At 39.9% G+C, this 25,199-nt stretch overlaps 4 pseudogenes; 2 read left to right on the top strand and 2 right to left on the bottom strand.

Annotated features, from left to right (window-relative positions):
* Positions 1-148: 148 nt before the first annotated feature.
* LOC128705070 (NADH-ubiquinone oxidoreductase chain 1-like) lies at positions 149-1,166 on the bottom strand (annotated as a pseudogene).
* Positions 1,167-2,269: 1,103 nt separating this feature from the next.
* On the bottom strand, positions 2,270-9,067 carry LOC138852949 (NADH-ubiquinone oxidoreductase chain 5-like; annotated as a pseudogene).
* LOC138852950 (cytochrome c oxidase subunit 2-like) lies at positions 3,384-4,532 on the top strand (annotated as a pseudogene).
* On the top strand, positions 5,490-6,278 carry LOC138852918 (cytochrome c oxidase subunit 3-like; annotated as a pseudogene).
* Positions 9,068-25,199: the final 16,132 nt, after the last annotated feature.

The raw sequence follows: 25,199 nt of genomic DNA, 5'->3' as shown, positions 1-25,199 counted from the left end.
AACTGTCATCTACTTTTCCTATTATATTACTGACCCTTTGGCTACCCTTTTAACAGACCTTCTTCTAAAATGGCTATTTAGTTTATTTAAAACAAATGTTTTGAAAGCATTTAAAGGAAGAATCTTCCAGTACCCATCAACATATAAATTTAGTTTACACTAAAATTAATTTTAGCCTAAGGAAAAAAATTAAAAAATTTAAAGATATAGGAAGAAACCTTTTTCAAGCCATATACATCAATTTATCGTATCGCAGTCGCGGTAAAGTCCCCCGCACTCAAATAAACGTAAACCCTACCATCACCAATTTTATATAAAATCCTAACCTTAAAACTCTCCCTCCTAAAAACAACAATGTTGACACTCCACTCATAAACAAAATTCTAACATATTCAGCTATAAAAATTAATACAAACCCTCCTCTCCTATACTCAGTATTAAACCCAGAAACCAACTCAGACTCCCCTTCTGCAAAATCAAAAGGAGTGCGATTTATCTCTGCCAAACAAGAACCAAGCCAAACTATAGATAATGGAAATGTTAATCAAACAAACCACATTCTTTCCTGATAATATCTCAATTCTATGAACCTAAATCTTCCAACTAAAAACACATAGGATAACAAAATTAAAGCTAACCTTACCTCATATGAAATAGTCTGTGCTACAGCACGAAGACTCCCTAATAAAGAATATTTACAATTTGAAGCCCATCCGGCCCTTAACAAAGGATAGACCCTTAATCTCAAACAACATAAAAAAAAATAACATTCCTATATCAAAATCCACTAATCCTAAATCATAGGGAATAACCCCTCACAAAATTAAAGCAATAAATAAACTGAATACCGGCGACAAATAATAAGGTAAAAAATTAGATATTACCGGTGAATTCTGCTCTTTTACAAACAATTTAATAGCATCCGAAAAAGGCTGAAGTAACCCCAGAATGCCCAATTTATTAGGACCCTTACGAATTTGAATATAACCTAAAATCTTACGCTCCAAGAGAGTTACAAATGCCACTCTAACTAAAACACAAACTATCAACATTAAATATCTCACAATTCTAATAACCACAGCACTGTCCTCAATACTTTTACCTATAGAGTGCTCTTCTATATAATTAAATTCTAAATTTAACGCATATCCTCTGCCAAAGTAAATTTAGTTCCAGGTACACCTTCCAGTACACCTACTATGTTACGACTTATTCCACCTTAAGCGGAAGCGACGGGCGATATGTACATACTTTAGTTCTCATATCACACTAACTTACTAAATTATGTATTACAATTAAATCCCCCTTCACAGAAACTATTCTTTTACTGATTCGTAATAAATAAATTTTATTGTAACCCATTTCTTCTCACCCATAAACTGCACCTTGATCTAATATACTTTACTTCTCAAATTTCAATAACTACCTCAACAAAGGTTATCTGATAATGACGGTATACAAACTGCTAAACAAGAGTAAGTAAGATTTTTCGTGTTGTATCATTTACAGAACAGGTTCCTCTAACAAGACTAAAGTACCGCCAAATTCTTTGAATTTAAAGACCATATCTATTAATATTCAAGTTTTATTTTTATCCTTTAAGTATAATAGGGTATCTAATCCTAGTTTATACCTTAATTTCCGAGTCTCCTCCTATTTATAATCCAATTTCCATTTATTCCTAATAAACCAATTTCACCTTTTATTACTATAAATTTCAATTTACCTTTAAACATAAGAATAACCTAAACTAAAACACCTTTACTAAGCTTTTAAGTCTAACCGCGATTGCTGGCACAAAATTTCATCAAACTTTTTATAATTTACTAAATCGGACCCTAAACCAATATTTAATCTTCCATACTGCGAATAACAAAACTACGACTTATTATAAATTATCTCTATTATATTTACTTCTTTCCCACCAAGATACACATATACCCTAATTATAAAATAAAAGTTCAAGCAAGAATCAAACTTTAAGCCTATCTCAACCTATTCAAGTAGACACCTTCTTCTAATCTAAGATTTAATCTTCTAAGAACACCTCTTAAAAACATAAATCTACAGTTAACCCCTATAATTTTAACCTCCTTAATAAGTATAATGCCTGATAAAAGGACAGTTTTGATAGAACTGCTAATGTAGCTTTACTACTTATACTACAAGATTCTCTCTTAAGCTTTAGTAATTATACATCTTCAAATTTGCAATTTGACGTCTTTTTTCCACTATAAAGCCTAACGCAACGATGATTTTTCTCAACAAATCATAAAGACATCGGTACTCTATACTTTGTGTTCGGAGCCTGATCCGGTATAGTAGGCACTTCCCTAAGACTAATTATTCGAGCCGAACTTGGTCAACCAGGAAGATTAATCGGAGACGATCAAATTTATAATGTAATCGTCACAGCCCACGCCTTCGTAATGATTTTCTTCATAGTTATGCCAATCATAATTGGGGGTTTTGGGAATTGATTAGTTCCCCTTATACTTGGAGCCCCTGATATAGCCTTCCCTCGAATAAATAATATAAGATTCTGACTTTTACCATTTTCTCTCTCCCTTCTCCTTACAAGGGGAATAGTAGAGAGAGGTGTCGGGACAGGGTGGACAGTTTATCCTCCTCTAGCAGCATCAATCGCCCATGCAGGAGCATCAGTCGACCTAGGCATCTTCTCCCTTCATTTGGCCGGAGTCTCCTCAATTCTCGGAGCTGTAAATTTTATAACCACAGCAATCAATATACGAACCAGAGGGATATCCATAGACCGAATACCCTTATTCGTATGATCCGTCTTCATTACTGCAGTACTTCTGCTTTTATCCCTCCCCGTTCTAGCAGGAGCAATTACTATACTTCTTACAGACCGAAATCTAAACACTACTTTCTTTGACCCTGCTGGCGGGGGAGATCCTATTCTCTACCAACACTTATTCTGATTTTTTGGGCACCCCGAGGTCTACATCTTAATTCTACCAGCTTTCGGCATAGTCTCACACATCGTCACACAAGAATCAGGCAAAAAAGAAGCATTCGGCACACTAGGGATAATCTATGCCATAACAGCAATTGGAATTCTAGGATTCCTCGTGTGAGCTCACCATATATTCACTGTAGGTATAGATGTAGACACCCGAGCATACTTTACATCAGCAACCATAATTATTGCTATTCCCACAGGAATTAAGATCTTCAGATGACTAAGAACTCTCCAAGGCTCTCAATTCTCATACTCTCCTTCACTCCTGTGAACCTTAGGTTTTATTTTCTTATTTACAGTAGGTGGCTTAACAGGAGTTATCTTAGCAAACTCTTCAATCGACATTATTCTTCATGACACCTATTACGTTGTAGCCCACTTCCACTACGTTCTATCCATGGGAGCTGTATTTGGAATTTTCGGAGGTATTGTTCACTGATTCCCTTTATTCACTGGATTTTCTCTGAATTCTTCATGATTAAAACCTCACTTCTTTACTATATTTTTAGGGGTGAACTTAACCTTCTTTCCTCAACACTTCCTAGGATTAAATGGCATGCCACGACGATATTCAGACTACCCAGACGCCTACGCAGCATGAAATATTATCTCATCCATCGGATCTCTCATTTCATTGGTAGCTGTTTTTTGATTCATAATTATTGTTTGAGAAGCTTTAATATCAAAACGTAACATTACTTCTCCGACCTTCCTACCTTCGTCCATTGAATGGCAGCACCCTTTCCCACCCGCTGACCACAGATATGCAGAAACCCCTCTAATTTCTAACTATCTAAAATGACAGATAGATGTATAGGATTTAAGCTCCTACCAGGAAGAAACTGCCTTCTTTTAGAAATGCCAACATGAGGATGTCTAGGACTCCAAGACAGTGCTTCCCCACTTATAGAACAATTAACGTATTTCCACGATCACACAATATTTATTCTCATCCTCATTACTACATTAGTAGGTTATATTCTAATTAATTCAGCACTAAACTCACTTATTAACCGATTTTTACTTGAAAACCAAGAAATTGAAATTATCTGAACTATTTTACCTGCTATTATCTTAATCTTCATCGCCATACCCTCACTACGGTTACTCTACTTATTGGACGAAACCAATAACTCGAGAGTCACAATTAAAACCATTGGACATCAATGATACTGATCCTACGAATATTCAGACTTTCTAGATATCGAATTTGATTCCTTCATAGCACCCTATAACATAGACTCAAATTTACGACTTTTAGATGTTGACAACCGAATCCCTATCCCCTTAAATACTCAAATTCGTCTTATCATTTCAGCAGCAGACGTAATCCATTCCTGAACTATTCCTTCCTTAGGAGTAAAAGCCGACGCCATCCCAGGGCGACTTAATCAAGTTAGGTTTCTTCTAAACCGACCCGGCCTATTCTACGGTCAATGTTCCGAAATTTGTGGCGCTAACCATAGATTTATACCAATTCTAATTGAAAGAATTTCGGTAGACTCTTTCTTGAACTGAGTTTCTAGAAATTCATAATTAAATTTCTCTCCAGATAACTTATAAAGTTTAGGTCTTTTAAACCTAAAAAAGTAGTCCTCCTACTTCTAGAGACTAAAATTAGTTAAAAAATAACATTAGTTTGTCAAATTAAAATTACCACTCTTATGGTACTTTAGAATGCCTCAAATAGGACCTCTACTTTGGCTAAATCTCTTTCTTATATTCACCCTTGGATATATCTTATTCTTTATCATTAATTTCTTCTGTAAACTTCCAATTAAAACAGAAACTTTCACCCACACATCAACAATTCTAGAAAAACCCTGAAAATGATAGCAAGACTGTTTTCCATTTTTGAACCATCCTCATGTATCCTTTCACTTAATCTAAACTGAGTCTCAACATTCTTAGGGTTCCTATTCGTTCCGATTCTCTTCTGAACCTCCCCATCCCGGTGACTTTATCTGTGATTTAAAATTGTATCAACCCTTCACAATGAATTTAAGACAATCTTAGGACCTTCTAACCCAGGCCTATCATTTTTATTTGTTTCATTATTTAGCTTCATTCTTTTTAATAACTCTTTAGGCCTCCTTCCTTATATCTTTACCAGATCCAGACATCTGGCAATAACTCTAACCTTAGCTCTACCTTTATGGCTAACCTTTATTTTGTTTGGATGGTTAAACCACACCCAGCACATGTTTGCCCACTTAGTGCCTCAAGGGACCCCAAATACGCTTATACCTTTTATAGTCCTCATCGAAACTATTAGGAATATTATTCGACCAGGCACATTGGCCATCCGACTTGCAGCAAACATAATTGCAGGCCACCTCCTCCTTACTTTACTTGGAAGGATAGGGTCCTCTTTATCCCCTAAACTATTAATTTTTCTCATTCTGGCCCAAATTCTTCTCCTTATATTAGAATCTGCTGTTGCAATCATCCAATCCTATGTATTTGCAGTTCTCAGAACTCTTTATGCCAGTGAAGTAAATTAATGTCATCACATAGACACCATGCCTTTCATTTAGTTGACATAAGACCTTGACCCTTGACCGGATCAATTAGAGCTATGCTTTTAACATCAGGGCTCATCAAATGATTTCATCAATTTAATCCAGACCTCCTCTTTTTCAGATTTATTCCTATCTTTTTAACTATAATTCAATGGTGACGAGATGTAACTCGAGAGGGAACATATCAAGGACTTCATACCCAAGCCGTCACAAAAGGCCTCCGGTGGGGAATAATTTTATTTATCGTCTCTGAAGTACTATTTTTCTTCTCATTTTTTTGGGCATTCTTTCATAGAAGTCTTGCACCTACAATTGAAATCGGAATATTTTGACCACCTAGAGGTATTCAACCTTTCAATCCTTTCCAAGTTCCCCTTCTTAATACAACTATTCTACTTTCATCGGGAGCAACAGTAACTTGAACACATCACGCAATCCTTAACTCACACCATTACGAAGCTATACAAAGTCTAGGATTAACCATCCTCCTCGGAGTTTACTTCACCTCCCTTCAAGCATATGAATATTTAGAAGCATCTTTCTCCATCGCAGACTCAGTCTACGGGACTACCTTCTTTGTAGCAACTGGATTCCACGGTCTTCATGTGATCATTGGGACTTCATTCCTAACAGTCTGTTTTTATCGCCTATTCAAATGTCACTTCTCTAACAACCACCACTTTGGATTTGAAGCCGCAGCTTGGTATTGACATTTCGTTGATGTAGTTTGATTATTCCTTTATGTTTTTATTTACTGATGAGGGAGATAATTTTTTAGTATTAACGGTACGTCTAGCTTCCAACTAGAAAGTCTAATTGTTTAGAAAAATTAATTCTAACTACCAACCTGATCGCTCTTCTCACTCTCAGAATTACAACTTTAATTATAGCCTTATCCTCAATTCTATCGAAAAAAACCGTTATAGACCGAGAAAAAATATCCCCATTTGAGTGTGGATTCGATCCTAAGACTTCAGCTCGGCTACCTTTTAGGCTTCGATTTTTCCTTATTGCTGTGATTTTCCTAATTTTTGATGTAGAAATTACATTAATTCTCCCTCTGGCCCATATCTCTCCCCTTACAAATATTTTCTCTTGAAGATTTACAGGATTGTTTTTCCTCCTAATCCTTCTCATAGGCCTCTACTATGAATGGTATAAAGGTGCCTTAGAATGATCTAACTGGAAATGTAGTCAATAATGACATATGAGTTGCATTCATAAAGTGTTTATAAACCTTTTTCAAATTAGAAAGCGAAAGATTGCGTTTAGTTTCGACCTGAATTTTGGTTCCAAACCTCTAGTTTATTTTGACAGAAGCCAAAACCAGAGGCATATTACTGTTAATGATAAAATTGAATTTTTTCCTGTTAAGGAGAACTAAGTCAGTGAAAAAGCTTCTAACTTATTTCCCGAGCGGTTGAATTCCGTTCACTTCTCTTTTTTATAGTGTAAAAAACACATTACATTTTCAATGTAAAACTGAAGATTTCCCTTCTAAAAATATCACCTATAGGCTAATAACCACCTTTGCAGCTTCAATGCAAAATTCTAATTTAAAATATATAGGTTATTATTAAATAAAAATAAAAAACACGACAATAATTCAAATAAAAAATCCTTTTATATAAACTATAATCATATTATCTTGTCTTAACTGTAAGTAAATAGAACCTTTTATCACCTCGCCAAATCCTCCCTCACCCCCAAAATATTCTGACCAACCTTTATCTCCAATCTTAAAAAAAGACTCCGCACTCCTTAGTCTTCAACGGGGTGCCCTAAAAGTCGACAAAATCGGCATAAACCACATAGACCTTGCAAACATAGTATAAGAATAAAACTTGACAGTCTTTAAACTAGTCCTTGATCCAACCATGTTAACAATATACCCTAAAAGGGCCCCTAACCTCCTCACTAATAAAGCTAAAATTTTTAAAGAAACCCTCAAACAAATCATATAGAACTCTGGGAACACTACTCAAGCTAATACACACCCCCTTGTTACCGCCCCAACCCTTAATGTCATTATTCCTTTTAACATTTTTCTATGGTTTTCCCTGACAATTATTACAGACCTTATATTAGAAAACCTTCTTATTCTATAGTAAATTAATCGAAATGTATAACATACTGTTAAACCAGTACTCAAAACATATAAAAAAAATCTAAAAATATTAACTTCCCTTATAAATGCAACTTCTAAAATTAAATCTTTAGAATAAAATCCAGCCAAGAAAGGTATCCCACATAGAGCCAGGTTAGCTAAATTCATGCAAACCCTAGTTAAAGGTATACATGTCACTAACCTACCCATATTACGAATATCTTGACACTCTTTAACTCTATGAATTACCATCCCCGCACACATAAACAGTAAAGCCTTAAATAAAGCATGAGTTAATAAATGAAAAAAAGCTAAATCAGCAAACCCTAAAGATAAAATACTCACTATCACGCCCAATTGCCTCAAAGTTGACAAGGCAATAATTTTTTTCAAATCAAACTCAAAATTAGCCCCCAAGCCCGCTATAAATATGGTTAAGCAGGAAACAATCAACAAAACCCTTTGTACACATGAACCTCTTAAAGCCCCACTAAAGCGAATCAAAATATAAACGCCAGCTGTAACTAGTGTTGAAGAATGAACTAAAGCTGAAACTGGAGTAGGAGCAGCTATTAATGTCTACCAAGTTCAGTCTACCAAGAAACTGGTCAGTTCTGCACCCACCCACACGCTGATATGTTGCTCTCCTCCATCGTTAAATAAGGAGGATCCTTGTTTTGAAAGGTTTGAAGCTACGCCGCTGAGGATTTTTGGAAAGGTTATCGGACGCTGTCAAGGATGCTAGGAATGGGTTCTGCAACTTTGATCTGAAGGTATGTGCACATGCTAATTGTTTCGAGAACCTGGTCCTGATAACAGTACAAAAGCACTGAAAATTAGAAGCCAATCGGATCTGGCCTTTAAGAGTTATGTGCCAAAGAAAACGAAAGTTTGATGAAGAAATAATCCGGTAACCACTAACACGACCATAAACCTTCACTTTGACCTTAAACTTTCAAATCTGGTGTTTCTTAGTTGAAGATTTGTATTTCTTTTGGGCTGAGTATATCCTAACTTATCATTTTATATTGAAGAAATTGTGATATTAGTGCCTCTTGAAAACCTATGAATGCTACTCTGATTCCTTCAAATATTCAACGCTAATATTTATCTACATTAGAAAATAATGGCGCACTCTTCACTTTTCTCAAGGTTGCACTGAGGTAAAGCTGCTGCAGTTATGGAATAAAGAGATGCAATTGCTGGATAACTAACAAAATAAGTCTAGTTTCCTTCATCATATCTTGCAATGCTAGTGCTTCCAGACGTATTTTTTCTCTACCTCCCTTTCCTATTTAATCTTTCCTATCTGTCATTAACTTTATTGTCACTGCCTCTCCGTTCTTCCTATACATTCTTTCAGGCTTTTCATTCAACATTTTTATTCTCTCGTCCATTTTCTGTGCCCTTTACAAGCAGAGATCATTTCTTTCTCGTATTTCTCACTTCCATTCTTAATCTCAAAACTGTACCTTGATTTCCTGATGGTGTGTGTTAATTTCTTTAATGCAGCAATTATTCATTGTCCTCTTCAATACAGCTACAGTCAGCATTCTTCTCCAATTTCTTCTGCTCCACCTTTACTGAAGTACCTGTCCATTTTTCCCCTTTCAGTAGTGATGGACACATGTTGAAATTTCTGTCACTGAAAAAAAGATATGTGAAAAGTTCTCTTAAATTTTAATTCTGGCTATTTCTAAATATAATTTAAAGGTCTCAGTTCAAATAAAGCTAATGCCAACACCCGGAAGGGCGATGTACCTTCCTATAACTGTAGTCACCACATTATCTATTAAAAATTTTTTTTTCAGAATTATACGCTATAACAAAATACTGTAACCGCAGCTCCAAATCTTCATTACAATGGCAATTCACGAGCATCAAGCAACCGTTTACTTGGTGGACTATCCTTACATATAGGGTGGAATAGGTTTTCAACGATTTCAGTTCAGGATACCTTGAACCAGCTATAGTAATACCCACTTCAGTCCTCCCATTTCCAACTTTCACACTGGCAAAACACGAGATCTCAAATATGTGAATGGACTCAAAGCCCAGCGACCTTTCAGTGCATGCTGTTAACACCACACGGGGCTGCTGCCTCTCCCGTATTAAATATTGACACTAAGCTTGTAACACCTCTAAAGTGCCGTAAATCATTTTGCAATTTCCGTGAGTAGGTGGCCTCCCTTGCAACAGAGCTAACTACGTCTGTGTTCGTGTTTGATAGTGTGTGTTAGTGTTGGTATCTGTTGGAGTGTGTAAGTGTTTGTGTTTGTTGGAGCATGAAATCGTTGATGTTTATTGGCTTGTATAAGTGCTGGTGTTTGCTAGTGTGTGCAAGAGTTGGTGTTTGTTGGTGTGTGTGTAAGTGCTGGTGTTTGTTTGGAGTGTAGTGTTGGTATTTGTTGGTGTGAGTGTATGTGTTGGTTAATGTTTCTAGTGTTTGTGTCTGTTGATCTTTGTAAATGGTGTTCGTTGGTTTTCATTAGTGTTTGTCAGTGAGTCCTGTCGAACTGGTAAAGCAACCACCACTACTTGGATAGTTCTGGATAGTTTGTGTGACTGGCAGCTACTACTACCTGGATAGTTCTGGACAGTTTGTGTGACTGGCAGCTACTACTACTTGGATAGTTCTGGATAGTTTGTGTGACTGGCAGCTACTACTACTTGGATAGTTCTGGATAGTTTGGGTAACTGGCAGCCACAACTAGGTGAATAGTTCTGGATAATTTGTGTTATTGGCAGCCAGCACTACATGGATAGTTCTGATGACTGGCAGCTACAACCACGTGGATAATTCTAGATAGTTTGTGTGACTGTACGCTGATAATTAGTTATACAACCTAGCTGAGAGCTGCCGACAGTGTACATAGTGTGTACATTATGTCTGTACAATATGTACATACCTTTCCTGGAATCAGATCTGATTAAATTGTATTCCACAATTCCTGCATAACCCCCTAGGGTTTAGCACTCTCCTGTGATTATAATAATGACGGTGTATGTATATATGTATAGATATGATGGGTATATGTATATGTGGAGATATGATGCGTATATGTGTAGATATAATGTGTATGTGTTTTACATAAATATTTTACGGTGTGTTGGAGTGCGTAAGTGTTAGTGCTTGTTCGTGTGTGTGTTGATGTTGGTATTTGTTGGTGTGTGTTGATGTTAGCGTCTGTTGTGTGTTTGTTGATGTTAGTGTTTGTTGGTGTGTGTTAATGTTAGTGTTCGTTGGTGTGTGTTGGTGATAATGTTTGTTAATGTTTGTTGATGTTAGTGTTTGTTGGTATGTATTGACGATAGTGTTTGTTGGTGTCTGTTGATGCTACTGTTTGTTGGTGTGTGTTCATCTTAGTGTTTGTTGAGTGATGTTAGTTTTTGTTGTGCGATGTTAGTGTTTGATGATGTTTGTTGATGTTAGTGTTTGTTGTGTGCTGATATTAGTGTTTGTTGGTGTTTGTTGAGGATAGTGTTTAGTTGTGTGTTAATGTTGGAGTTAGCGTTTGTTGTGTGTTTATAATAGTATTTGTTGGTGTGTGTTCATGTCAGTGTATGTTGATGTGCATTGATGTTAGTGCTTGTTGTGTGCGGATGTTAGTGTTTGTTGTGTGTGGATGTTAGTGATTGTTGGTATTTGTTGAGGAGAGTGTTTGATGTGTGTTAATGTTAGTATTTGTTGGTGTTTGTTATTAGTGTTTGGTAATGTGTGTGTTGATGTTAGTGTTTATTGTGTGTTTATGTTAGTGTTTGTTGGTGTGTGCTAATGTTAGTGTTTATTGTGTGGCTGTTAGTGTTTGTTATGTGTGGATGTTAGTGTTCGTTGGTGTTTATTGATGTTAGTGTTTGTTATGTGTTGATGTTTGTGTTTGTTGGTGTGTGCTGATGTTAGTGTTTATTGAGTGGCTGTTAGTGTTTGTTATGTGTGGATGTTAGTGTTTGTTGGTGTTTATTGATGTTAGTGTTTGTTATGTGCTGATGTTAGTGTTTGTTCATGTGTGCTGATGTTAGTTTCTGGTGTGTGTTGATGCAAGTATTTGTCGGTATGTGTTGATGTTAGTGTTTATTGTTTGTTTGTTTTTTTTGATGTACAGTGAGTAAGCGTCCGTTAGTAAGTTTTATGTCAGTGTTTTGGTGTGTGTTGATGTTAGTGTTTGTTGGTGTGTGTTGATGTCAGTGTTTGTTGGTGTGTGTGTGTTGATGTTAATGTTTGTTGGTGTTTGCTGTTGTTAGTGCTTGTTGGTGTGTGTTGATGTTAGAGCTTGTTGATGTTATTGTTGGTGTGTGTTAATATTATTGTTTGTTGGTGTTTGTCGATGTTAGTGTTTGGTGGTGTGTGATAATATTATTGTTTGTTGGTGCTTATTGATGTTAGTGTTTGTTGGTGTTTTTTGATGTTAGTGTTTGTTGGTGTGTGTTAATGATAGTGTTTGTTGTTGTTAGTGTTTATTGGTGTCTGTTGATGTTAGTGTTTTGTTTTTGTTATTGTTGCTGTGTGTTAATGTTATTGTTTGTTGATGTTAGTGTTTGGTGGTGTGTGTTAACATTATTGTTTGTTGGTGTTTGTTGAAGGTTAGTGTTTGGTGAGTTGTGTTAATATTAGTGTTTGTTGGAGTGTGTTAATGTACAATGTGTAAGCGTCCGTTTGTTTGTGTTAATGTTAGTATTTGTTGGTATGTGCTGATATTAGTTTTAGTTAGTGTAAGTTAATGTTAGTGTTTGTTGGTGTGTATAAGTGTTAATGGTAGTGTTTCTTGATGTTTGTTAGTAGGTGTATGCGTTAATGGTAGTGTTTGTTAATGTTTGTTAGTGAGTGTCATCGTTGTCGTTCGTTGGTGTGTGTGTTGGTTGAGTATTAATATTCAGGTTTGTTGTTGTTTTACAATGTAAGTGTTTGTTGGTGTATATTAGAGTTCGCGTTTGTTACTGTTAATGTGTTTCATTGTTAGTGTTTTTTAGTTTCAGTCAATGTTCGAATTTGTTGGTGTAATCTAGTATTGGTATTTTTCCTGTGTTACTGTTGGTGTGAGTTTGATATGTTTTGTGTATTAGAGTTTTGTTGAATGTTTACTTTCGTATTCGTTAGTGTTAGTATTAGTGTTATCTTTGTGGTTTAGTGACTTTTTGGGCATGTTAATATTAGCTTGGTTTAGTGCTGGTTTATATTGGTCTTAGTATGGTGGTGTGGGTATATGTTGTGGTTGTATGGTAGTGTGGGTGTATGGTGTGGGTGTATGGTAGTATGGGTGTGTGGTGGTGTGGGTGAATGGCCGTGTGGGTGTATAGTGTGGGTGTATGGTAGTGTTGATGTATGATATGGGTAGAGTAGTGTATATGTTAAGTGTGGGTGTATTGTAGTGTTGATGTATTTTGTGGTTGTCAGATAGTGTGGTGTGTGGTAGTTATGATGTGTGGTTATGTGGGTGTATTGTAGTATGGATGTATGGTGTAAGTGTGTGGTAGTGTGGGAGTATGTTGTGGTTACATGGTAGTGTGAATGTATGGTGTGAGTGTATGGTAGCGCGGGGGTCTAGTGGTGATGATGTTTGGTATTGCATGTTTATGGTAGTGTGGATGCATGGTATGGTTGTATGATACTGTGCTGTGTGGTAGTTAAGATGTTCTGTGGTGTGGGTGTATGGTATAGTTGATGTGTGGTGGTGAGGGTGTATGGTAGCGAGACTGCGTGGGAGAGAGGGTGTATGGAAGTGTTGATGTGTGGTAGAGTGGACATATGGTAGTGTGGATGTGTGTTGGAGTATGCGTCTGGTAGTGTTGATGTGTTCTGGTGTGAGTGTGTAGTAGTGGGTGTAAAGTAGTGTGGGTGTATAGTAATGTGAATGTATGGTAGTGTGGATAAATGGTAGTGTGGGTGTGTGCTGGGGAATGTGTCTGGTAGTGTGGATGTGTTGTGGTGTGGGTGTGTGTAGAATGAATGCGTGGTGGAGTGGGTGTATGGTGGTGTACATGTGTAGTGGAGTGGGTGTATGGTAGAGGGGATATGTGGTGGTGTAGGCGTATGGTAGTATGAATATCTGGTGTTCTGGGTTTATGGTAGTGCTCATATGTGATAGTATGGATGTACGGGTGTGTGCATGTTTGGTGGTGTGGGTGTATTATAGTGTGGATGTGTGGTGGTGTGGGTGTTTTATAGTATGGGTATATAGTAGTGTAGGTATGTAGTGGTGTGAGGGTATGGCAGAGTGGATGTATAATGGAGTGGGTCTATGGTAGTGTGGATGTGTGGTTGTGTGGTTGTATGATAGAGTGGATGTATAATGGAGTGGGTTTATGGTAGTGTGGATGTGTGGTGGAGTGGGTGTATGGTAGTTTGGATGTGTAATGGAGTGGGTCTATGGTAGTGTGGAAGTGTGGCGATATGGGTATATGGTAGTGTGGAGGTGTGGTGGAGTGGGTGCATGGTAGCGTGGAAGTGTGGTGATATAGGTATATGGTAGTGTGGAGGTGTCGTGGAGTGGGAGTGGTATTGTGGAGGTGTGGTGGTGTGGGTGTGGTATTGTGGAGGTGTGATGGTGTGGGTGTATGGTAGTGTGGAGATGTGGTGGTGTGGGTGTATGGTAATGTGGAGATGTGGTGGTGTGGGTGTATGGTAGTGTGGATGTGTAGTGGTGTGAGTGTATGGTAGTTTGGATGTGTAGTGGTGTGGGTGTATGGTATTGTGGAGGTGTGGTGATGTGGGTGTATGGTAGTGTGGAGATGTGGTGGTTTGGGTGTATGGTAGTGTGGAGATGTGGTGGTGTTGGTGTATGGTAGTGTGGAGATGTGGTGGTGCGGGTGTATGGTAGTGTGGATGTGTAGTGGTGTTGGTGTATGGTATTGTGGATGTGTGGTGGTGTGGGTGTATGGTAGTGTGGAGATGTGGTGGTGTGGGTGTATGGTAGTGTGGATATGTGGTGGTGTGGGTGTATGGTAGTGTGGATGTGTAGTGGTGTGGGTGTATGGTATGTGGAGATGTGGTGGTGTGGGTGTATGGTAGTGAGGAGATGTAGTGGTGTGGGTGTATGGTAGTGTGGATGTGTAGTGGTGTGGGTGTATGGTAGTGTAGATGAGTAGTGGTGTGGGTGTATGGTATGTGGAGATGTGGTGGTTTGGCTGTATGGTAGTGTAGATGTGTACTGTTGTGGGTGTACGGTATGTGGAGATGTGGTGGTGTGGGTGTATGGTAGTGTGGAGATGTGGTGGTGTGGGTGTATGGTAGTGTTGAGATGTGGTGGTGTGGGTGTATGGTAGTGTGGAGATGTGTTGGTGTATGGTAGTGTAGATGTGTAGTGTGTTGTATGTGTGCAGATGTGGTGTTTGGGTGTATGCAGTGTAGATGTGTATTGTATGGTATTGTGGAGGTGTGGTGGTGTGAGTGTATGGCAGTAGAAAGATGTGGTGGTGTGGGAGTCTGGTAGTGTGGAGATGTGGTGGTGTGGGTGTATGGTAGTGTGTATGTGTAGTGGTGTGGGTGTATGGTATTGTGGATGTGTGGTGGTGTGGGTGTATGGAAGTGTGGAGATGTGGTGGTGTGGGTGTATGGTAGTGTGGAGATGTGGTGGTGTGGGTGTATGGTAGTGTAGATGTGTAGTGGTGTGGGTGTATGGTATGTGGAGATGTGGTGGTGTGGGTGTATGGTAGTGTAGATGTGTAGTGGTGTGGGTGTATGGTATGTGGAGATGTGGGGGTGTGGGTGTATGGTAGTGTGGAGATGTGGTGGTGTGGGTGTATGGTAGTGTGGAGATGTGGTGGTGTGGGTGTATGGTAGTGTGGATGTGTAGTGGTGGTGGTGTATGGTATTGTGGATGTGTGGTGGTGTGGGTGTATGGTAGTGTGGAGATGTGGTGGTGTGGGTGTATGGTACTGTAGATATGTGGTGGTGTGGGTGTATGGTAGTGGGGATGTGTAGTGGTGTGGGTGTATGGTATGTGGAGATGTGGTGGTGTGGATGTATGGTACAGAGGAGATGTGGTGGTGTGGGTGTATGGTAGTGTGGATGTGAAGTGGTGTGGGTGTATGGTAGTGTAGATGTGTAGTGGTGTGGGTGTATGGTATGTGGAGATGTGGTGGTGTGGGTGTATGGTAGTGTAGATGTGTAGTGGTGTGGGTGTATGGTATGTGGAGATGTGGTGGTGTGGGTGTATGGAAGTGTGGATGGATGTGTAGTGGTGTGGGTGTATGGTAGTGTAGATGTGTAGTGGTGAGAGTGTATGGTATTTTGGAGGTGTGGTGGTGTGGGTGTATTGTAGTGGGGAGATGTGGTGGTGTGGCTGTTTGGTAGTGTGGAGATGTGGTGGTGTGGGTGTATGGTAATGTGGATGTGTAGTGGTGTGGGTGTATGGTATTGTGGATGTGTAGTGGTGTGGGTGTATGGTAGTGTGGAGATGTGATGGTGTGGGCATATGGTAGTGTGGATATGTGGTGGTGTGGGTGTATGACAGTGTGGATGTGTAGTGGTGTGGGTATATGGTATGTGGAGATGTGGTGGTGTGGGTGTATGGTAGTGAGGAGATGTGGTGGTGTGGGTGTATGGTAGTGTGGATGTCTAGTTGTGTGGGTGTATGGTAGTGTAGATGTGTAGTGGTGTGGGTGTATGGTATTGTGGAGGTGTGGTGGTGTGGGTGTATGGCAGTGGAGAGATGTGGTGGAGTGGGTGTTTGGTAGCGTGGAGGTGTGGTGGTGTGGGTGTGGTGTTGTGGAGGTGTGGTGGTGTGGGTGTATGGTAGTGTGGAGATGTGGTGGTGTGGGTGTATGGTAATGTGGAGATGTGCTGGTGTGGGTGTATGGTAGTGTGGATGTGTAGTGGTGTGGGTGTATGGTAGTTTGGATGTGTAGTGGTGTGGGTGTATTGTATTGTGGAGGTGTGGTGATGTGGGTGTATGGTAGTGTGGACATGTGGTGGTGTGGGTGTATGGTAGTGTGGAGATGTGGTGGTGTGGGTGTATGGTTGTGTGGAGATTTGGTGATGTGGGTGTATGGTAGTTTGGATCTGAAGTGGTGTTGGTGTATGGTATTGTGGATGTGTGGCGGTGTGGGTGTATGGCATTGTGGAGATGTGGTTGTGTGGGTGTATGGTAGTGTGGAGATGTGGTGGTGTGGGTGTATGGTAGTGTGGATGTGTAGTGGTGTGAATGTATGGTAGTGTAGATGTGTACTGGTGTGGATGAATGGTATTTTGGAGGTGTGGTGGTGTGGGTGTATGGTAGTGGGGAGATGTGGTGGTGTGGGTGTTTGGTAGTGTGGAGATGTGGTGGTGTGGGTGAATGGTAGTGTGGATGTGTAGTGGTGTGGGTGTATGGTATTGTGGATGTGTGGTGGTGTGGGTGTATGGTACTGTGGAGATGTGGTTGTGTGGGTGTATGGTAGTGTGGATATGTGGGGGTGTCGGTGTATGGTAGTGTGGATGTGTAGTGGTGTGGGTGTATGGTAGTGTTGAGATGTGGTGGTGTGGGTGTATGGTAGTGTGGAGATGTGGTGGTGTGGGTGTATGGTAGTGTGGATGTGTAGTGGTGTGGGCGTATGGTAATGTGGAGATGTGGTGGTGTGGGTGTATGGTAGTGTGGATATGTAGTTGTGTGGGTGTATGGTAGTGTGGATGTGTAGTGGTGTGGGTGTATGGTAGTGTGGATATGTGGTGGTGTTGGTGTATGGTAGTGTGGATGTGTAGTGGTGTGGGTGTATGGTAGTGTGGATGTGTAGTGGTGTGGGTGTATGGTAGTGTGGATGTGTAATTGTGTGGGTGTATGGTAGTGTGGATGTGTAGTGGTGTGGGTGTATTGTAGTGTGGAGATGTGATGGTGTTGGTGTATGGTAGTATGGAGATGTGGTGGTGTGGGTGCATGGTAGTGTGGATGTGTAGTGGTGTGGGTGTATGGTATTGTGGATGCGTAGTGGTGTGGGTGTATGGTAGTGAGGCTGCGTGGGAGAGAGGGTGTATGGTAGTGTTGATGTGTGGTAGAGTGGACGTATGGTAGTGTGGATGTGTGTTGGAGTAAGGGTCTGGTAGTGTTGATGTGTTGTGGTGTGAGTGTGTAGTAGTGGGTGTATAGTAGTGTAGATGCGTGGTGGCGTGGGTGTATGGTAGAGTGGATATGTAGTGGAGTGGGTGTAAAGTAGTGTGGGTGTATAGTAATGTGAATGTATGGTAGTGTGGATAAATGGTAGTGTGGGTGTGTGCTGGGGAATGTGTCTGGTAGTGTGGATGTGTTGTGGTGTGGGTGTGTGTAGAATGAATGCGTGGTGGAGTGGGTGTATGGTGGTGTACATGTGTAGTGGAGTGGGTGTATGGTAGAGGGGATATGTGGTGGTGTAGGCGTATGGTAGTATGAATATCTGGTGTTCTGGGTTTATGGTAGTGCTCATATGTGATAGTATGGATGTACGGGTGTGTGCATGTTTGGTTGTGTGGGTGTATTATAGTGTGGATGTGTGGTGGTGTGGGTGTTTTATAGTATGGGTGTATGGTAGTGTAGGTATGTAGTGGTGTGAGGGTATGGCAGAGTGGATGTATAATGGAGTGGGTCTATGGTAGGGTGGATGTGTGGTTGTGTGGTTGTATGGTAGAGTGGATGTATAATGGAGTGGGTTTATGGTAGTGTGGATGTGTGGTGGAGTGGGTGTATGGTAGTCTGGATGAGTAATGGAGTGGGTGTATGGTAGTGTGGAAGTGTGGTGATATGGGTATATGGTAGTGTGGAGGTGTGGTGGAGTGGGTGTTTGGTAGCGTGGAGGTGTGGTGGAGTGGGTGTGGTATTGTTGAGGTGTGGTGATGTGGGTGTATGGTAGTGTGGAGATGTGGTGGTGTGGGTGTATGCTAATGTGGAGATGTGGTGGTGTGGGTGTATGGAAGTGTGGATGTGTAGTGGTGTGGGTGTATGGTAGTGTGGATGTGTAGTGGTGTGGGTGTATGGTATTGTGGAGGTGTGGTGGTGTGGGTGTATGGTAGTGTGGAGATGTGGTGGTGTGGGTGTATGGTAGTGTGGAGATGTGGTGGTGTGGGTGTATGGTAGTGTGGAGATGTGGTGGTGTGGGTGTATGGTAGTGTGGATGTGTAGTGGTGTTGGTGTATGGTATTGTGGAGGTGTGGTGGTGTGGGTGTATGGTAGTGTGGAGATGTGGTGGTGTGGGTGTATGGTAGTGTGGAGATGTGGTGGTGTGGGTGTATGGTAGTGTGGATGTGTAGTGGTGTGGGTGTATGGTAGTGTAGATGTGTAGTGGTGTTGGTGTATGGTATTTTGGAGGTGTGGTGGTGTGGGTGTATGGTAGTGGGGAGATGTGGTGGTGTCGGTGTATGGTTGTGTGGAGATGTGGTGGTGTGGGTGTATGGTAGTGTGGATGTGTAGTAGTGTTGGTGTATGGTATTGTGGATGTGTTGTGGTGTGGGTGTATGGTAGTGTGGAGATGTGGTGGTGTGGGAGTATGGTAGTGTGGAGATGTGGTGGTGTGGGTGTATGGTAGTGTTAGTTAGTTACCATTTTGTCCTAGGCACATGTCGATTAGACACTAGGCCTGTTGTATAAGCGTGTGTGTGTGTGCTTGTGTGTGTGTGTGTGTGCTTGTGTGTGTGTATGCTTGTGTGTGTGTGTGTGTGTGTGTGTGTGTGTGTGTGTGTGTGTGTGTGTGTGTGTGTGTGTGTGTGTGTGTGTGTGTGTGTGTGTGTTTGTGTGTGTGGAGATGTGGTGGTGTGGGTGTATGGTAGTGTGGAGATGTGGTGGTGTGGGTGTATGGTAGTGTGGATGTGTAGTGGTGTGGGCGTATGGTAGTGTGGAGATGTGGTGGTGTGGGCGTATGGTAGTGTGGATATATAGTGGTGTGGGTGTATGGTAGTGTGGATGTGTAGTGGTGTGGGTGTATGGTAGTGTGGAGATGTGGTGGTGTGGGTGTATGGTAGTGTGGATGTGTAGTGGTGTGGGTGTATGGTAGTGTTGATGTGTAGTGGTGTGGGTGTATGGTAGTGTGGATGTGTAATGGTGTGGGTGTATGGTAGTGTGGATGTGTAGTGGTGTGGGTGTATGGTAGTGTGGAGATGTGATGGTGTGGGTGTATGGTAGTGTGGAGATGTGGTGGTGTGGGTGTATGGTAGTGTGGATGTGTAGTGGTGTGGGTGTATGGTAGTGTGGATGCGTAGTGGTGTGGGTGTATGGTAGTGTGGAGATGTGGTGGTGTGGGTGTATGGTAGTGTGGATGTGTAGTGGTGTGGGTGCAAGAACTTCGGGTAGTAAAGCTTAAACAGGGTAGCGACCATGAATGGGTGTAGTTTGGTCTTGCTGGAGTCTACCTGGAAAGTATTCCGTAGGTCAACGAACGGTAAGTGACCGGGCCTCCCAGTAAATCAAGGCCTGATAAACCTGCCTGTTACTGCTGTCCGCATGTAATCCAACGTATGAATCAGAGTCCAGTATGTCTACCCAGTTCCTTCTTGAAGACAGTTAGGTGTTTAGTAATCCTTCCTTATCTATAATGAAAGGATATTGAACAGTTTTGTGCCCTTGACACTTAGTACGTTTTCTCTTAGTGTACTCACGGCACAATCCCTGCTTTTTTGTTTGGGGTACGAGACACTATCAAATTATTATAATTATAATCATTGGGGAGCGCTAATCCAATAGGATCATACAGCGCCTGTGGGAGGGGGGGGGGTGATGGAAGGCATTCAGGCTCAATTCAGGGAACTGGAGCACAGATCCAATTCCCTAGATCAAGAACCCCTCACCAGCGTCAAGGAACCTCCCTTGAGGGGTGATACTATCAAAAAGTTCCCTTACTCTAATTTGCCGGTGCTTCCTGGGTGAAATATTGAGGCGGCATAGATAAAGCTGTGTATTTCACTCCTTTGTGAAGTAGCGTCGCGAGTTTCACTCCAGCTGGTTATTCCATTGAGGTTAGACGGTCATTTTATGTCGTGTTGGCAGGGTGTTGTTGCGATTTTTTAAGTAAGAGAATGGAAACTGTATAAGAAATTAATGTGTATGTGTGAAATTGTTTCTAGTGAAACTCACAAAATGTTTCAGAAATGGGTTGAATAGAGTGTTACAATTTTTTTTTTTTTCGATTCATAGCAGGACAAAGATCAGTTGAGGATGACGAACACTGGTCGTTCATCAACGTCAAAAACTGATGCCAAAGTTGAGAAAAGTGAGGAAGGCTATTCGTAAAGATTGTCATTAGAATAATTGGACAGGGATCGTGTCAAAGCATTTTCACTGAAAATTTAACAAGAAGTGAGAATTTGTGAAATTTGTGCCCATTTTTATGAGTCAAGACCAGAAAGACAAAAGTTTTCTGGCAAAAAAAAAAAAAACATGGTGGTCATCCGTACTCTCCAGATCTTTCCTTTCAAAAATAAGAATGGCAGACATGGGGTGACGTTTTAACTATGTGGAGGAGATTCAAGCAGACTCGCAGACTGCAATAGGAAAGAAGAGTTCCAGAAATGTTCTGAGAGTGGCAGAGGTACTGGGAACAGTGCATAGTTTCCCAAGGAGAGTACTACGAGGGAGGCAACTTCAACTAGGTGATTAGACAAGCCTATATATTATTTTCGTGGAAGTACAGGAACTTTTTGATGGCACGTTATATGTTGCGCTGTCTGCTGAGTCTTTTGCTTTTATAGGGAGTGATTTGTGTGTGCAAATCTGGAACTATTTCCTCTAGGATTTTTTAGGTGTAAATTATGATGCATCTTTCTCGCCTACGTTCCAAGGAGCACAGTCAAGACTTCAAATGTAAAGCGCCTTAATAAGGCGCTTGACTATACTAATATGTTCAGTGGGGATTCTCTGTACATTAGCCACATATGTAATTTCGCTTGCCTTGAAAGGGGCTGTTAATGTATAGCAAGATTCCAGCCTAGGTATGAATTTGACCTGCTTAACATGGGCCAGAAGGCCTTCTACTATGTTCCTTCGTTCTTTTGTTCTTATGACGTGTGGTGTTATAACAAATGGTATATAATATGACTCAAGAAATCGTAATGACACGATTGCAAATAAACCATACCCCCGGCCGGGATTGAACCCGCGGTCACAGAGTCTCAAAACTCCAGCCCGTCTCGTTAGCCACTAGACCAGCTAGCCACAATAAGATTCATCCAACTAGGTATATTTCTACACCATAGGAAAGTTAGCACAGGCACCTCTGTGACCACAAATGCAAGTTTTTACAGACGAATCTCCAGCTAGCGTGGCCGTGACGAACTCTAGCTCAAGTCCCTTCACTGCCGTCAACATGACTCAAGAAATCGTAATGACACGATTGCAAATAAACCATACCCCCGGCCGGGATTGAACCCGCGGTCATAGAGTCTCAAAACTCCAGCCCGTCGCGTTAGCCACTAGACCAGCTAGCCACAATAAGATTCATCCAACTAGGTATATTTCTACACCATAGGAAAGTTAGCACAGGCACCTCTGTGACCACAAATGCAAGTTTTTACAGACGAATCTCCAGCTAGCGTGGCCGTGACGAACTCTAGCTCAAGTCCCTTCACTGCCGTCAACATGACTCAAGAAATCGTAATGACACGATTGCAAATAAACCATACCCCCGGCCGGGATTGAACCCGCGGTCATAGAGTCTCAAAACTCCAGCCCGTCGCGTTAGCCACTAGACCAGCTAGCCACAATAAGATTCATCCAACTAGGAATATTTCTACACCATAGTTTTGAGACTCTATGACCGCGGGTTCAATCCCGGCCGGGGGTATGGTATATAATACCAACAAGCTGAAGAGTCAAACACGTGGGCAAAATGCTTCACCTGCAATGCAGGCTTCATCAGTTGATTACAGAAACATCACAACTAGTGGAAGTAAAATAATAGGGGTAGCATTCGCTAAACAGTTGTCAGTATTTCACCATTTGAAACATACTTGTCTGACACAGCATTACTATGGTTTCTACGAACTTATAACTGTTTAGTATGACCTATTCTTCTTCAATTAATGAGCATAGCTTACTTGTGGCCTCATCTCCATACTACTATACCTCACTCCCCAGTAAATGTACTGGCGGTTTGCTTCTGCATTAGGTTGAGACTTATTATCTTGCTACAAGGGTGATGGACTCATTACATTACTTACCTCTCATCTACGTCTACTTCGTCTTGCAACAGTAATGATATATCTGTAATCGAATGATGAAGCAGCAGCACAGGCGAAATGTTTCGTCAGTAAAGATTCCGAGGTCGGACCGAAACGTCGTCGTAAGCTCCTCTCTTCTATGTGCGGGTTATTTTTGTAAGATTCCGAGTGTTGGCCAAGTTTTCTTACTCTTAATGTGTGGTGGTGTGGGTGTTAGGTGGTGTTTGGATATGCTCCTAGTTAACTTAGAAAAGAATGCGTGATGATGTATTGAAGAATCATAATAGTGTAGCTGGAGACAGTGTGGAGTTGAGCATAACGAGTGACCAGCCAGGACGCTCTTCCCCGAACAACAAGAATTCAAGAGTGGCGCAGTGTGTAGTTAAATGGGAGGGAACTCCCATTTTCCTACGTTCCTAACCTTAGAAAAGGTATTTAAGACTTTCAGCGTTGTTCCATTTGGTTTGGACGAAATATTGTAGAATCAGCAATTTTAAAACAAGATAAGCGTTCATTATTTGATAATAGGGATGGCTTATACAAATTAGTGGAGGCTTTAGTCCATAGTCTGAGACCGGACTCTTATACGAATGCAATGAATTGTCTTAAATGTAGCTCACAGAAGAATTAGGGTCTGTTTCTCTGAAGTGGTTTTGATGGTTTGACCAGCATCTGCCTCAGAATCTTGTGGGATAAATTATGGTCATCTTATTGGGGTGAACTTCATATACAGTGGAACCTCGATACTTAAACAGCTCCATACTCGAACAATTCAGTACTCGAACACTTTGTTCAGTAAAAAATTCGCTCGGTAGTCGACCGTTTGCTAGGCACTCAACCAAACAAACACGACCTTCCTAAACATGTGCATCAGACTCTCCACAGCTGTCGCTCAGTCCAAAACTCCGCTGAAGTTCACTGTAAACTATTTCGTGTTTCTTCCCATTTTTCGGTGTTTTTTATATTATTTGTATAAATAAGTCATCAAGGGGCCTAAGAAGATTGGTTAGTGTCTTTGGCCTGGTGTAAACACCGCCTCTGCCTCTCTATATAATATGCCTTTTATTGTTGATTTCGGAGTCTTTATTGTGCTTCTAGGTTATCTGTCGTATTTCTAATATTATTACTAATATTAGAGTAATTACATAACACAGTATTCGCGCCACCGCTAGTATCAGGCTATCAAGAAGGATCATCAGATATTGACTGCTCCTCGTCTGGCCCCTCCCTCTCTAACCTATAACTCCTCCCACTTCAGGACCCTCTTATACTACTCTTACTTTCCATTTTGAATTCTAATTCACACATAAATTTGAAGATTTACTGTTATGCAGACTATTGACAAAATTTTATAAATAATATCAGCGCTTTTTTGAAAGAATTTTGGACCCACCAGTGACGTGTATTGGATGCGTGACATGATTTGTTTACTCTTAACTTCAGAAAAAATCGAACAGTTCCGCTGCTTTGAGCTCAGTTTCAAATTGCCTTTATTCTGTAAACCATTGAAAATCATCTCTCTTTCTATAATATATCTTTCATTCTATAAACTGAGACCAAGAAAACGAAAATACAATCTTCAATACCATACGAAAATACATTGCAAAATAGCTGAAAGTATATTTTTGGGGTTTGGCACGGATTAATCTAATTTACATTATACCTTATCGAAGAAAATCGCTCGGTACTCGAAAAGATCAGGACTCGAACAGCCTTCTGGAACGAATTAAGTTTGAGTACCAAGGTTCCACTATATATATATGTATATGAGTACATAGATATAAACATACATACATATATATATATATATATATATATATATATATATATATATATATATATATATATATATATATATATATATATTTATATATATATATATATATATATATATATATATATATATATATATATATATATATATATATATATATATATATATATATATATATATATATATATATATATATATATATATATATATATATATATATATATATATATATATATATATATATATATATATATATATATATATATATATATATATATATATATATATATATATATATATATATATATATATATATATATATATATATATATATATATATGTATATATATATGTCGTGCCGAATAGGCAGAACTTGCTATCTTGGCTTAAATAGCAACGTTCATCTTGCCATATAGAACAAGTGAAAATTTGTTTATGCAATAATTTCGCCAAAATCATTGTGAACCTAACTAAAAAAATATATTACACTGTGTTCGTTTAGTATTAAATTATTGTAAACAAATCTAAAATATATTTAGTTCGGTTAGGCTAAAATAAATTGCGCTTGTTATAATAAGGTTAGGTAAGTTTTCTAAGATTCTTTTGGTGCAAAATTATAATTTTTTACATTAACATTAATGAAAAAATATATCTTTAAACGTATATATATATATATATATATATATATATATATATATATATATATATATATATATATATAT

Source organism: Cherax quadricarinatus, chromosome 19 (genome assembly GCF_038502225.1).
Source record: "Cherax quadricarinatus isolate ZL_2023a chromosome 19, ASM3850222v1, whole genome shotgun sequence".
NCBI classification, from domain to species: Eukaryota; Metazoa; Arthropoda; class Malacostraca; order Decapoda; family Parastacidae; genus Cherax; species Cherax quadricarinatus.
Note: the sequence above shows the minus strand (reverse complement) of the source record. Positions and strands in the feature narration are given on the sequence as shown.